The 13,474-nt window shown below is 37.8% G+C and overlaps 1 protein-coding gene across 13 annotated transcripts in view; it reads left to right on the forward strand.

Moving 5' to 3' along the window:
• Positions 1 to 13,474, forward strand: part of celf5a (cugbp, Elav-like family member 5a) — a 308,854-nt gene that overhangs the window by 161,532 nt on the left and 133,848 nt on the right. The window lies entirely within an intron of this gene.

The following is a 13,474-nucleotide window of genomic DNA, read 5'->3' on the forward strand; positions in this document are numbered from 1 at the left end:
GACTGGTGGAAGAGAACATGCCAAGATGCTTAAAAAACTGTGATCAAAATCCAGGGAACTCTATGAACTATTACTCTTTATGAATATTAACTTGTTTTCTTTGCATTATTTGAGGTCTGAAAGCTCTGCATCTTTTCGGTTATTTCAGACATTTCTCATTTTCTGCAAATAAATGCTCTAAATGACAATATTTTGGGAGAAATGTTGTCTGTAGTTTATAGAATAAAACAACATTTTTTATTAAATTTTACTCAAACATATACCTATAAATAGCAAAATCAGAGAAACTGATTTAGAAGATGAAGTGGTCTCTTATTTTTTTACAGAGCTGTATAGTTAACCATAATTGTAAGATTTATTTATTTATTATTTTTTTTAATCAACCCGATTAAAATCTATAGTTCTGTCCATCCATATCCTGCTGTTTTTAGCTTCCCTTCTGTGGGGGAAAGGCTCCTGTTCTGTCCCTGGATGAAGCATGGCAGCCATATTAATTCGCATGAAATTGAGCTGTGTAAAATAATTTTTGCCATACGGCAAAACTGTAATCAACACAACACAACCGACAGAACAGCTCCTTCCTACCTGCAGTCACTCCTGAAGGCTTACGCTACATCCCGGCCGCTGCGCTCCTCCAATGAACATCACCTCGCTTTGCCAAACACTCACACAAAGCAATCCAGACTGTTCTCATACAGAGTTCCCCAATGGTGGAACAAACTACCTTCCACCACCAGATCAGGAGAATCTCTCACTATCTTTAATAAACTCCTGAAGACAGAGCTCTTCAAAGAGCACCTATTCTCCTAACATCTCTAACACACTAACTACTTCTAACCTCATTTCCCTCTTCCCCTCCTTCACTTCTCTATCCCATTATTTCCCTTCGGCCTCCTTTAAGCCCTATCTAAAAACGGTTTATCTTAATTCCTATTACTTGTACTTGACTATTGTAAGTCGCTTTGGACAAAAGCGTCTGCCAAATGTAATGTAATATAATGTAATGTAAACAACCCAGCATGCACTGCAGCATGCGGCAGCTCTCTCCATTAAAATGAATGGGATATATTCATTTGAATAACGAACTTAAAAAACGATTTATCTGCAGGCGCAAAATATGCCCCATATCATCCATTTTAAAGCATATTTGGATCAACTGCTAAAAATGACTTTATCTCAGAAAGATGCGGGAGAACTGAGGTGAGCTATTTAACAAAGGTTAAGTCAATTTTACACCACAGTTCTCCTTTAACAATTTATTAAACGTCTAATGCATATAAATGTGCCATTACTATGAAATTCTGGAAACTCTGGAAAAAACGTGATGATGCTCAACCCAATCTTCTCATCTGTACATAGTTGATAAGAATGGGAAAGAAATGGACAAGACAGGATAAAAGACAATAGAGAAAGATAGATTAGCTCAACATTTGTAATATAACATTAAAAACTAGTTGCACAAAGGTTGCACTGCACCACGTCCAACATGGTGCTTTTTAAGCCCAGATCACTCAACTGCAGTTCTATAGTTTGGGATGAAGCAATGACATTTTTTTTTTCCCCTCTTTTTTTTTTTGACTGTTTGATTTATGAATCATTAATGCCAGATGCAAATGAGGCTGTCATAATGCTGGGAGAGGATTAGGTTAGTGGATGTGGCTTGGAGAGACAGATGTATTTACACTTGTAGAACATCTGGCTCGGCTGCGTCTCAGACCACCTCCTGATGTAGCTAATTTGAGCAACCTGATTTGAATCTGTGTTGAAGGGTGTGTTTACACCTGCATTCACATGTGAATAATCCCAATCCACGAATAATCCACATTTAACACTAAAAATGCATGAAATGATCAGAATTAGGATGGGGATTTTGTTTATGTAGAGAATATAAAATAATATATAGAACCATGTACATGCACATTCACACACTTACACATGGATTCACAAACACACCAATATACACACACTCATACTGTGTACACAAACATGCAAGGACACACACACACACACACACACACACACAGACACACATAGAAAGGGGTTGTAAACATGTACACAAACATTCACTTGCACATGGATGCACATATACTCTGTGTACACATGCTCAAAGTGTGCACACACAAACCAGCAGACTCCCACAAGCCCTTGGACCATTCTTCTTTCTTTCTTCACTCCTCCTTTTGCAGCTCGTCTGTTTTCTCTCATTCCTCTGCCTCACTCTCTGCCTTGAAGAGCATCCACAAAACAAATGAGTTCACCGTTAAATCAGTTTTAACCACACCACAGCTCTCTCTCTCTTTCTCACTCTCTCTCACTCACTTACTCTCACTCTCACTCGTTCATTCTCTCTCCTGCTCTCCTCCTGTCCTTTCTTCCTCCAGCGCGAGCTAGATTTATTAGGTGAGCAGAGGCCCTGGGCTGTCACCACTCAGCACACTTTTAAATCAATAATTGGAAATATTAATTATCACAGCTGGGACGCTCCAGTTAAACATGTTTATTCCCCTATTAGGAATAACAGAGGAGAGGCAGCTTTGATGGTCTGCTAATGCTTATTAATGATCAGGGGATAGGCTGTTATCTCCCTCCTCAACTGGCCGAACGTCAAGAAAACACACACATACATACACAAACACACTCCCGTCTCTGTAGTCTTGTAGTCTGTGCATAAGCTTACTCTTCCAGGAGAGGTACTGGAAATAGGACTTATAATAAAGAGGTATTTTTTGGAGTTTTAGAAGTAGATATTTGTTTTAATCCAAGCACTGAGGCAGAGTTGGCCGTGTGTTTGCCTGCGTCTTTGTTTTGTCTGATTATGTCTTCTAATGAGACTGTGTGTCATAGCAAGCCACAATTATTAAAAAAAATAATAATAATAAAATCTACAGCATGAACACACTTGTATTTTAAGCCTCAGGTTATTTATATAAAACTTTTTTTTTTTTTTTTGCACAAATCTACAGCTTTTTCCATTAAACAGTATTTTAATAGCACTTGTCTCATAATGTTGCACATAAGCGCATTTGTTATATTAAACATTTATTCAATTGTTATATAATAGCAGACATCCCAAGTTGCAAAAGTTGATTTCAGGGAGGTTAACCCCCCCCCCCCCCCAAAAAAAAAAAAAAAAAAAAACACAACAAAACAAAATAAACTTGCACACACACCAAAGGATAACGAAACTTTACTTTTGTGTTAATTAATTTTTTTTTTTTAAAGTATTCAGAGGTGAAATGAGTTCTATCTCTTTTTCTTTTTGGAAGGCCCTGCCTCTGCTTTCCTTTCTCTTTTTTTTTCTTTTTTTTTTTACAAAAATTGACAGTTACAATATCACAAAAAATTGCACAACATCAAAAACATTTCATATTACAATAATTATTAATATTGCCTACGCCATGATCTGCTTTCTCTCACTCACTGAACAAATCAGGGAGCCACTACCGAAATGCGGGAGACTCCCGCAGCTTCAGGGAGACTTGGTTTGTCTGTAATAGCTTCACTCAGGTGGAAGTAAAGAGGCCAATTTTCAATTTTCATTTTTTTTTTTTATCAGTATGCATATATTAAATTTTTTGTAAATATTCACATCATTCATTTGGTTTATTCTGTACAGTGTGATATTGTCAAATATGCAAATTAGTGCATTTTGTCATCTTTTAGTGTCTTTTCAAGCATTTAGCGTCTTTTCTTTCCCTGGAAAAAAATGGGCAACCCTGGCAGCTGCTCTCTGTATGAATGGCCACCCATTGCTGCAAAACCAACACTAGATTTATTGCCCATTTGTCATGTAAGAAAGCGAGCGCACACGGTCCAGATTTGTTGCCTGTAATGTACTGATTGTCCTGAATCTGCATACAGTAGAGCTCAGCGGACTTTATGAACCCCCTGATGCATGGCCACATATTTCTTGTTTAACTCTGTTTAAAATGTGTTAAAATTAGATCTGTTTACTGTTTTTTTATCATATGTATAATTATTAATGTATATTAAAACAAGTATTTCAATTCACTGTTCAAATGCTGTTTTGTATGACGTTCTTCTGTGAGGAAAAACTTGCTCTAGAGAATTTCTTATGATAGCATCAAGCTAAAATTTTAGGAAAGCCTTGGCTAGTTTAGCTTTAGTAGCATCTTCATCTTCTCACCTTGAGTTCAGCTAGTGGTTTGTGTGGTGACAAACCCCTTTCTGCTCAGTGCTGATTGGCTACTGCCCAGCATAACTCACTTTTCGTTTTCATAAAGTTGGACAAATTTTTAACTTTTTGCTTTTTGCCAAGTTCATGCCACTACCACTCCCAGAGTCCTCTGCACGACACTCCCACCAGTGTCCATAGAAAAAAGTGGGATTTGGAGCGAAAAATACTTTCACCTTTGTCACCGCTGCTAGGATCATGATTATTTCCTCTAGAAACAGTCGTTCAAAGATTGTGAAAGACATTTCTTTAAAAATATATTTACTTTAGATGTTAGTTTGTGTGGTGACTCCATCAGTGAGGATGTAAACACTTTTTGTATGTGTCTGTTTATGATTGGAGACTGTTAGCATAGCTAAACATGCATTTTATGCTAGCGCAGACAGAATATGATCCAATTAAGAGAGCTGTGGAAGCCTTGTAATGTCTGTACAATCTAAACAGCCACTAACGCAGAAGTGTAATGTTTGTGATGTGTGGAATTAGATTGTTTTAGAGAGAGATTTAGCATTTTGCACATTTTTTTTGTATTGCTAGATACAGTGACAAGGAAAATTATGTGATCTAGCTTTAAAACAGTGGGTTCGTTTATGATCTTCTTTAAAGTCCATGAACCAGTATATTTTATTCTGTGGCCAAGAGTTCAGAAGTAGCTAGTACCACCTTTCTGGCAGCACAATGTGAAGCAAAGAGTTGTTTGTTAGGTTTAATAATAATTATTTCTAATAATTTATCTGTAGTGAATTAGAGTGGTGGCCTGCTGAAAAGTCAAAACTCAAAACCTGCATCTAAATCTAGCCTTTGATGGACAATGTGGTTGAAAAGCTGGTCATCTAGAAAAAAAACAGACCATGAACCAGTAACCATTTTAGCTCTTGACCAGCATAGCATTTGTTTCCATTTGAGTTTGATGGGTTTACCATTACCAGCTGTTAGTATGACCAACGTAGCAGTATGACCTGCTTGACAACAACCAGATTGGTGACTACGGTGGTCATGCTGGTAGACCACGCTCACCAACAAGCATGATCATACTGGTTGAGTAGCTTGGCCTTGTTGGGAAAGCTGGTCATGTTTGTTATCTAGCTTTCTTAAACTAGTCATACAGTTAAAGCAGCATGAAAACCAAATTGGTGACCAAGTGCTAGTCACACTTGACAAACTTGGTCATACTGGTTGACTCGCTTAGCCAGCTTGGTCTTGTATACCATCAAATCAAAAGAAAACAACACAGTCCAAGCTTTTTTTTTGTTCTTCAGCAGGGTGGTCACCTCAATCATCTTAACAATATCTCTGCTGCATAGTTTTAGCTGATTGACCCCTCAACCTGCTACCAGGACCCCTTAAAGTGAAATTCAGCCAATGCATCTAATACATAGTACCCCTGTATAGTATGTTATATAATAAATAGGCTGAGTAGTATAGGTATTAGATATGCAATTCTCAGTATATACAATATATAGAGAAGTAATATATCATATATCATTTTTCTGTGTGGCTTACTGCTGGAGAAAAGCCAGACTTTCTCTGGAAAACAAAGCCCCACGCCTGCCCCATTCCACAACTATTTACTCCATTCAATTGGCCTCTGCTCCTGTAGTAAACACTGGGATTACCTGTGTTTGTTTGCACAAAAGGAAGCAAGGACGAAGAAGCAAGCGGGGCGTTTTTTTTTTTCCGCTCCCGAAGTGAAAAAAAAACACCCCAAAAAAAAAAAAACAGACTAATTCAAATCCCACCAAGGCCTGTGGAGGGATGCCACGCTAACCAAGGGAGCGATAGTCGCCGTGTATCATCAGAAACGGACGTAGACACGGCTGACACGCTCCTGTTGGGACACGGGGGGATTTGAATTGTTCCGCCAAGTTCAAACAACAGCTTGCTGAACGCGGGGACGTCTGCACTTTTGCTGCGGGAAGCACTCTGCGAGGAGTGTCGAAGTGTGTGTGTGTGTGTGTGTGTGTGTGTGTTTCTGCTAGGCCGGCTCCATCAGCATATGTGTGGGAGCGTTTGGGCGGAGTCTGGACTGAAGAAGTGTCACTCAGCTGAGGAGCTGAGGAGCAATCTTATCTGGCAGTTGCAGGCATCTCTCTCTCTTTCTCTTTCTCTCTTTCTCTCTCTCCCTCTGCACCTCCACCCCCTCCAAATTCTCCCACACCTTGGTGCGTTTGCCGTTTCCGAGCACAGAAGCTCTGTGGAATCTATCACAATTAGAACACATGTTGTAGTTGAGCTGCTCGGCTGCATTAGGTGATCCCCTCTGTGTCTCCAGTTTATCATATGGGTGAGGAAAGCACAGAGTACGAACGCGTCGAGCAGCAGAGAAAGGCAGGAGCTCTCTCAGGGCCCGGGCTGAATGAATGGTTTCCCTGACAACCGCATGATTTCATCAACTGGTAGTCTTTGTTTTCTCTTTGTGTGTATGTGCGTGTGTGTGTGTAGTAGAGTGTGTAGAGTATTGCAGCCCTAGTTTTAATACTGGATAGACTCATATAAAACATAAAAATGCTAAAGGTGTTAGAAAGGGTTCTTTGAGTGATGCCATAAAACCACTTTTGGTTTCAGACAGAAACGTTTGTAAAAAAAAAAAAGAGGCAGCATGAGGGATTCATACTGTAGAGAAGGATTTGTAATTTAGCCATATCACTTAATCCCAAAGTCAAGTCTGTCCAATAAAAAAAAGATGAGTGGGAATTTTTATTGGACATTCTTAGCTTGGTCTTAAAGTATCTGGCTAACTAACTAAAACAAAACAAACATAAACAAACATTGCTTTTGGTTCATCTCTATAATCTCCAACTAAAAATGTTCATATTGTTTTTTTTCCCCTTGTTGATCAATGACCTTTTCAACATTTAGAGGTAAAGCATGCTCAAGTCCCAACTGCCACAATTGAGTCCCAGCTGCAACTCATACCTAGACTTAATCTTAAACAAACCATAACCTAGACCTTAATTTACACCTGAACCTAACCATAACACACACCTTTATTTACACCTGAATCTAACCTTGAACTAACCTTAACTTTAATCTTAATCTAACCATAAGATTAACCTTCATCAACATCCAAGCCTAACAGTAAAATGTGGAATTCTGTCAATTCTAAGTCTGTTTTCCATTAAATTCGGTTCATTATTTATTTTTTTTTATATATAAACTCCGAAAAATTCCTAAACAGTAGTATTGTCTCCAACATGTCCAACATTATCTCCCAGCTCTGTTTTTCAGTTCTTCTTTCAGTGTATGACCGACTGCCGACCGGTTTTCTATACATGTACAAGTAGACAGGTGGAAAAATGACAAATGATCACAATTTACCTAAATGTACAGTATGTGTGAATGTAAAAAGAAATTCTAAACCTTCTAAAGAATGCCATTTTTAGCATGAGCAGATATATGTTTTTTTAGTATACTTATCTATTTGTTGTCAACATTTCATTCTAGTTAGCTGAATTATTTTTTTTAGATCAAGGGAAAAAGCCAAAATGTTGCTTCTGATCCCCTGAACCACAAATAGTTTAGGGTCAGGATTGGAAGTGACTGAATTAGTGTGTATCTGTGTGTGTGTATCTGTGTGTTTGTGTGTGCGCCAGCCAGATGAGTGTCCATGCCATTAGAGGTAGACAGAGCACACTGTTTGTTTGCCCCCACACAAACAAACAGGCCATTACAGCAGCGTTTAATGGTTTAGGGCAGTCACTACATTTACACCTGCTTCCATAAAGCTCACGAATAAGAGCGATGTGTTTGGGAGTCGTCCTCATCATGAGGGCAGGGAGTCGGCTGTGCTGTAGAGGAAGCCGGAGCCTCAGCAACAGACCTGTGTTACAGTGTGTTGCGTTTACAGTGTTGCATGCGGATTGCTGTGCAGTTTGGAACGCATCTAGGAACACATTCCGTCTGATGTCAGGCACTTCACCAGCATCGCTGTTTGTGTTTGATGCCGGGCGATTTGCTGCAGATGGGAATGTTTCCTGAAGAGGTTATTTATTTATTCATTCATTCATTTGTTTGTGGAACAGTTTCTAACATGGAGAAAAAAATAAACAGCAATATGGTATAGAAGTATAGTATAAATTGTATAAACTGATAACTGATAACAGAACATTTTTTGGCTGTAGTCAAATTGTTTAATTTAAACATTGTTTAATTTAAAATCATAAAAAAAGGATTCTTTACATATATATGGTTGAATATTGTTTAGCCTGTGCCCCTCCCTCTTAATTTGTTTACTGTTTATTCCAATCTGAAGGGTAGAACTTATAATCTGGTGTTGATGAGATTCGAACTTACAATCGTCTCTCTTTTAAAGAGCAGGCAGTTAGATAGTTGCACCACCTTGCATATATAAAGACAAACATTTTCATGTCTAGGAAAGAACATTAAGGGAAAATACTGAGAATTGTAATTTTATGTAGTGTAAAATAACAGATCTGTAGTGGCGCAACAGTCTAACTGCTTGTTCATTATGTGTACGGAAATCAGGCATTTCTATTACTATTTCATGATGAATGGACCAATAGAAATGCTCCTCAATTATTTGGACCTCCTTTAGGGGTTAAGAAGGTTTTTTTCTTCTTCTTTAGTGTCAAGTTTACATACAAAGTTTTGGCAAGAAAGCAAAAATACACTAAATAGATGAAAGACTAGACTTTGAGGAGCAAAATGGGCAGTAGGTCCCCTGTTTGTTGCAAATCTCTACAGTACATAATATCAAATAATTGGGAGGAATTTTATTGTGTGAAATGTAGAAGCACAAGCGCAAACTGAACAGCAGTGCCCTTCAGTCCTTTATATGGCACTAAATCAAGTAATTAGTTATTCAGTTATCCAGTAATAGCTGATAGAACCTCATGTACAAGGAATTACTTTGGTAAACCTTTGGCAAACACTACAATACAATACAGAGTTGCATTCACAAAAAACACTTAAAACGTATTGTGCGAACAAACCAGAAGCTTTATAATAATCACGTCCAGAAGTGGCATCAACCTTCAGGGGGGACATGCCTTGTCGTCAGACAAATCAGTGCAAGAAATGGATGCTATGTTTTTTTTTTTTTTTTTTTTTTCTTGAAGTCATAAAGTACAGCACATTGAATTCTGCTGTGATTTGGGCAGCCTAGGTTTTGTTTTTTGGATACAAAAAAAACGAACACCCGAACATCCATTTCAAACAGCTTCCTCTTGCATCCACAGTTAATCCTGTTGAATGTGGTTCGTCCTTCTTGGTGGTATGCTGACATTACCCTGGATACCATGGCTCTTATACAGTCATTAAGCACCTTAAGGCCAATGCATCACTATGCCCTAATACATTACCTCACTCTTATTTTCAATTCAGACAAGGTGTTAGCTGTGCTTTTAGCAGCATTAACCTAACCACACAGACCAAGACAAAGAACCAGAGCTCCTGAACCCAGACCTGGGACAGCCTGGCGTCTTCCCCTTTCCCCCGCTCCCGCACAGTCTTAGCCCCGGCTAGTTATTATTTACGATGGATAAATTTATGGAATAATTCCTGAGAGGAAGGTTATTCAGTTCCTCAAGGTGAAAATGGATACGTTTAGCACTTAATGAATCCGGCCTGGCCCTCTCCCCCCCATATATCAGCATGTTATTAAGCCGTTTTAAAATCCCATTATGGTGTTTCTCCTTGAACAAGTCATGCTTTTATGGGACTGGCCTGTCTTTAAAACTGACCTTTTTCAGCTCGCCTCCAGAGTTGGACAGTAAAAGAAAATATGTTGGACGGAGAGAAAAAATGTTGATCCTGGACTCTCTCAAACATTTTTCAGGGGCTTTCAGGGGCATCTCTCAGTCGGGATTGGTGAGGGAAGGAAGCTGCCGCAGTAATAAAACAGGCTTTCGGATAGCCGGGGTGGCTGTTAGGAGCGCACGTTCAGAAAACTTGGCACAAGTCTACAAATCCTACAAGTCCTCCTTCATCAAACTTCTGCCTGCTGTGTTGCTATTAGCAATTTGTTATGGATCGATTAAAAGCTCCTGAGTCAATGGGGGATTAGCGTAAATGGTACGAGACGAACTCTCTCATTTCTGTTGAAGTATTAGTCGTTATTAAATGTCTACGCTGCAGTGACTTCAGTGGGAATTATTCTGAATTATGATGTTCAGTGATCTGCTGCTTTAGGAGACTTGAAGGGTTTTGGCACATTTTAAGAGCCTCAAAACAATCTTACATTAGCATCTTTCCATTTTGAGCTAATGCTGGGCAATTGGGAAGTCTTTATAATTTTTTACAAGTATTATGTAGATATTTTTGATTGCTCATTTATATTTATTTTATATTAAAGACTACTACTATGTCTCCAGTATGAGATGGCAATTTTTTTTCTGTTAAGTTAATGTTTAGATATTAGCTAGCAAAATCTTCCTACAGTTTCTTCAGTTTACCTTCAGATCTCTTGGATATTTTTAGTGTGTTTGAATATGCTTCTTTTCATTTATGTACACAACACATTGTTTACTTAAAATAACTAATGTACACTTAGCATAAATAGTAACTGAAGACTGTATACACATGTGGGTGTATATAAATGCTTTATATAGAATGGTATTATTATGTATCCTTTTATATGAACATCGTCAACAGCTTTATATAGCAATGCCATGCATTAAACAATGACTCATTCATGAGTGTAAACTAATAGGCAATATTATGATTTTATCAGTAAGTAAAGACAATAAGCATTAATGTGTAGAAATTAATTTATTTAACTTAATAAATTAATTTAAGCATTAATTTAAAGATATATTTCAGCTAATGTGAAGATTCTGATTACACTGCTTTGAAGAATAATTTCTGTTTTATTTTTTTATTATTATTATTATCAGTCTTTTAGTTTAAGTCTTTGTTTTAGACGTTCTGTAATTGTATTGTGTTAACATGTATTGTTAAAATTTGAAGTGAGTGAGACAGTAATTTTGGACCTTTTTTGAGATTTTAAAAGAGATTTTCACTTTGTTGTTAGTTGAGCAAACTAAACTAAGTTAGCCAAGTCGCTAAGTAGCTTTTTTCAACGTTTTTGTTGTATTGCGAGCACCCTTTAGTTCACATGATGTTTGGTATTTTTGGTAGTTTGTTTATTTTATTTAGGTACTTTGCAATATTTTATTATTTTAATTATTTTAACATTATTGTGCTTATTTTTAAGCTAATTCTTTTAAGCTGTTCTTTAGTATGAATTTACTATGGCAGTTGGTGTAGCATAGTGGCTAACATCACTGCTCTTCCTATAATTAACTGGAATTTAATACCCTGGTTGTACCAAGCCCCCCATACTGCACTAATAAGAATAAGAGTCCTTGTGCGGTTATCCAAACGCTACATTCCTCTACCTGTAAAACACAGTTCAGTTGTAAGTCATTCTGGATGTAAAGGCATTCAGTCTACATTTTTTTAATTTACTAACTGAATACTTTAATTAAAATGAATGTGTTCTATAGAATAGACATTTAAAGGTTTTCACCAAAGGGCGATGGGGTTGGACTCTCTGCAGTAGCTTTTGCTTCATTTTTTTTTTTTTGCAGTTATAAAAGTAGTGGAGAAAACTGACAAACAAGAATAATGAAAAAAGAGATCAAGCTATAGAAATACTGGGAAGAAAAAAAAATATATAGGACACAAAGACTAGAGTGACAGAGGTTTCTAATCCAACAAATGCCATTCTTATCAGGTTCTAGTGGATTACTGTGAGCCCTCCTAACCACAGAATCCTTCACCGCCAGACACTCTCCACAGCCTAAGGGCCAGGGATCAATAGGGCCGCATTGATCTCCTCCTCTCCCGAGGCGGCCTCCACTTTTATTGTTGTTGCATTTCACTTCACCCTCGCCATTACTGCCGTGCAGCTCCTGAGCATGCGTCATGGAATAAACAGAGAAAAGTTTCTAGTTTGGAGAGTGAACACCTTTAATGTCCTCTTTCTTGGCTGGTTGTAGAGCAGGCCTACAAAAAACCCCTCATGCCTTTAGGTCAGGGGTCTTGAACTCAAATTACCTGGGGGCCACTAGCCAGGCAGTATGTTGCATGGTGGGGGGCCAGAGCTGTCAAAGCTGTGTAAGCAAGCCTTTCGTAGAAACTGTGTGGGAGAAAAAAAAAATCTTCTCTAATATCAACTTTTCACTATGTACAGTAGATGACATCATGCAGCTTCTGGTATATTAACTTCGTGATATTCTGGGTTATAATAGCTGTTCCTCAGTCATTTTACATCAGCCATTTATTCTTTTATAGACAAATATATTGAGTTAAGCATTGCATCGCTGATCATTAATGTAATTAGACAACTTATCAGACTTACATCTGTTAGTACGTTTTATTAGCAGAATATGAACACATACCTGCCTCAACTGCTGCAGTGCTTTCTCCTTTTGCTCAGTGACCTAGGTTCAAATCTCACCTAATCTGAGTGTGTATACAGTGAGTATACAGAGAATTTACAAGAATATACAAGAAATAGGATGAAGTTTTTGGAAAGGGAAAGTCCATTTTTTGATTTAATCCATATTTCAAATAAAAAAAACAATAATATACCTTCTGAACTCAGCAGTAGCAATGAGCCATCAACTGCGCACCATGTAGCTTGATTAAGTGCATGTCAGTTTGTCTTCACTGTCGTAACGACAGGAAAAGCACACCTTGCGCAGCTCGAAACATGCAAAAGGTATATACTAATGTCACCTGACATTCCTTTTGAGAGCCAGGTGTGCTCTGAATTTTTCTTTTTAGTTATTTTAGGGGTGCAGCTACCTGAACATGTCCATTGCTATTCAGCAAAGGAAACTGACCTGCTCATTCACGTTGTGAATGTGTGCAAGCAGGTCATTTTAAGTAAAATACCAAAATGATCTATATTATGTGTTGATGTAGAATAGGGTTATTTTGTATTCTGTTCATTATTGTAAAATGTAAAAGTTTGCATAGCTGCCAACAGGCAAGCGCTATGGGCTTGTGCACTGCTGTAAGTCTCTGTGTGTGTAAAAAAAAAACAAAGGGAAAATTCACTGCAACAATGCTGTAAATTACAGCCGAAAAAAATAAGTTTTCAGATTAATCATGTGCGTTAACATTGACAGCAGTAGTAATTACTCTTCAAATTTAGTTAGAACTATTTTTTTTGTGTGTGTTTGTGTGAACTGTGATTTAGCACCCCTAAGTAGCATGAGAGGTGTACCAGTGAGCAAGATTTAAGAAAAACACTGGATGGCAAAGTAACTAAACTATAGAGCAAAGTATGGCAAAGTAACTAAACTATGG

Source organism: Astyanax mexicanus, chromosome 16 (assembly GCF_023375975.1).
Source record: "Astyanax mexicanus isolate ESR-SI-001 chromosome 16, AstMex3_surface, whole genome shotgun sequence".
Classification (NCBI taxonomy): Eukaryota; Metazoa; Chordata; class Actinopteri; order Characiformes; family Acestrorhamphidae; genus Astyanax; species Astyanax mexicanus.